Source organism: Alosa alosa, chromosome 11, assembly GCF_017589495.1.
Source record: "Alosa alosa isolate M-15738 ecotype Scorff River chromosome 11, AALO_Geno_1.1, whole genome shotgun sequence".
Classification (NCBI taxonomy): Eukaryota; Metazoa; Chordata; class Actinopteri; order Clupeiformes; family Clupeidae; genus Alosa; species Alosa alosa.
The window spans coordinates 31,652,608-31,655,053 of record NC_063199.1 but is presented as its reverse complement, the minus strand read 5'-3'; the positions used below and the strand labels follow the sequence as shown (position 1 = coordinate 31,655,053).

General features: G+C 40.4%; 1 protein-coding gene across 3 annotated transcripts in view; it reads left to right on the top strand.

Moving 5' to 3' along the window:
- Positions 1–1,016: 1,016 nt before the first annotated feature.
- The window catches only part of LOC125302952 (dual specificity protein phosphatase 8-like), a 42,602-nt gene continuing 41,172 nt past the window's right edge, over positions 1,017–2,446 (top strand). For 2 of the 3 annotated variants that reach the window (XM_048256356.1, XM_048256355.1), the window contains exon 1: positions 1,017–1,353. The gene's annotated coding sequence lies outside the window, so the exon portion shown is untranslated. Of the gene's footprint in view, positions 1,354–1,386; positions 1,402–2,446 lie in introns of those variants that run through there. The other variant, XM_048256358.1, reaches the window with a different exon arrangement.

Genomic DNA, 2,446 nt, shown 5'->3' with positions numbered 1-2,446 from the left:
ATTTTTGATGTAGCGAAGCACAATACTTCACTCAAAATGTAATCAAGTAAAATTTAAAATACCGATTTTATAAACTACTTAAAAAATACAAAATACACAGAAAAACTACTCAATACAGTAACGTGAGTAAATGTATTTCGTTACTTTCCACCTCTGCCAGGAACCTCATCACTTAAAAAATCCAAACTTGTACCTTCTATATTTAAGCAGTAGATGGCAGCATGTGAAACACTCCAAATCCTCCACCTGCCACCATCAATGAAAACAACGATCTCATTCTGCAGTTATTCTTCCTGTTCATTCCACTCTCACTTCCACACTCCAAACAGCATTGAATTGCATGGCATAGGCATAGCGTATTTTTATTATTTTGACCTTCATATTGATTGATTGTTATGTTTTCGTTACTTTTGCCTCTTAAAATAGGATATCTCACACAAATGTAACTTTGCCTAGACTACTTTCATTAATCCATCACCAGATGGCGTTTGTGTCATTTATGGTCTAATTCCCAGGACCACCACATTTTCTTTAGACATCTAACTTTCATTTTCATTTCATTTTCAAGTGCAAATACTCGCTGCTATTCTTTACAGTATGTCTGTAATGTAGGCCCTCTGTCAGAGCTGATTTATTATCTTTGTGCATATCTTAGGCTACACACATGTAGGTCATGACAACCCCCTACAGTCTAGCTTATGTTCTATTCTTAATTTTCTTTTTATTTCTAAAACCGAATTGTCATCGACCCACTTAATTTTCACTGAGCTTGTCTCATTTATTCACAAGCGAATCATAGGTGAGCTGACCCACAACAACTACTTACTCTGCGACACACCGGCAATATCTGCTAGGCTCAGTAAATACAGACTATGAAATCCTTGTGTCTCTTTAATCTAGGGATCAGAGGGCTGACGTCAGCTAACCCCTGAGCCGCCGGCTCTCATTGGTCGAGAATGACGTCAGGCATTTTTCCCCCTGAACCATGACCTCATCCTTAGTTCATTTTTAGTGCACCTTCTGGCGAAGGCTACCTCCGAACTGCAAAAACCTAGGAAATGCAGATAATTGTTTATAATTTTCTAACTTAATCTACACACACTGGCCCACATAAGAAACACACCAAATAGGCTAGCTGATGTCCTCGCTCGCGGTCATATGTAGGTTTACCGGCTATTAATTTTTCGCACAGCAAAGAGCTCACTGTCACTAGAATGAACTCATCTGGACGGTCTGCCCAATGGCACCGCAACCCTATGATTCGTAAACAGTGACACTCACTGGCGAATGGCTGTGCCTTGTCGGAGTCCGCTGTCACATTGGGAGGTAATTCCGTGGACTGTGGAGCTTGAGGTGAGTAGCTCTTTGTCATTTTGTATTCGCCTAGCATGTCCCTGGAATGTAAGTGTTGTTGTCTTGTGCTCTGTCAGACTTAAAATGTTTTTTTTATTTAGATGCTAAGACGTTAGCGTACTACTCAGCCAAAGCGCTTCACCGCAGCCATGGAATAGGCTACATAATTAACTGGACTATAACATAGATTCCATTATTGAATGCCTCTCAAAATTCTGTGGAGAACCCAAATTCACTGAAAACATCAGCAGTAAGCAATGAATCTTCTATTAATCCAACATTACTCTGATTGGCATGATATCGAACGGTAGACGCGCCGAATCATTTTAATGCCCGTCTGTTGGTGAGAGCTGTCATCTAACCACCGTTGTTATAGAGCTGGATTTTGCGTGGATTGGCTTCGACTAATAATTTTAATTCTCTCCTGCCATTCAGCGCTATGTGTCCAAGCCTGTTCTAATAGCGTCTCTTTACTTACAAAACAGACTAGGCTACATTCTAGCCTATGCTGCGCGCTATATATTGACAGCCATTATTGCGCTAATTGTAATTACACCATAAGACAAAGGTTAATAACATTCAGATTGCCTTTAATTTTCCTGAAGCCAACCAATTCATTAGGCTACTTTCGAAAATATATATATATTTTTAACCGCGTTTCAGAGCTATGTTAATCATCATCCCACTAGGACAACTGGCTTTCAGTAAGCGGCAGTGGCAGGCTTGTTTGTGTTGTGCTGGTGGTGAAAAGCTGTTTTAGCCAACTATGCCTTTTAGGCTAAACACGATTGTTTTAGTAATAGATTTCACCTGAGACTGCCTTGGTAGGCCTACAGTAAAAGCTATGAATAGCTGACTGATCCGACATTTTCCAACCACTATAACCTACATAGGCTACCGTGTACTATCAACAAAGACATGTATTTTTGTCTTTGATCATAGGATGTGTGTGTCCAGGGCTGAGTTTCTTTTTACCAGATAAGAGGACAGAGAATGGATGAGACTGCTAGACAGAGATTAATGGTGTCACATTGGATGGGAATATGGATCAGGCTGAGGCCTATGGGCTAATCTGAGTGGATGGCCTGGTTTA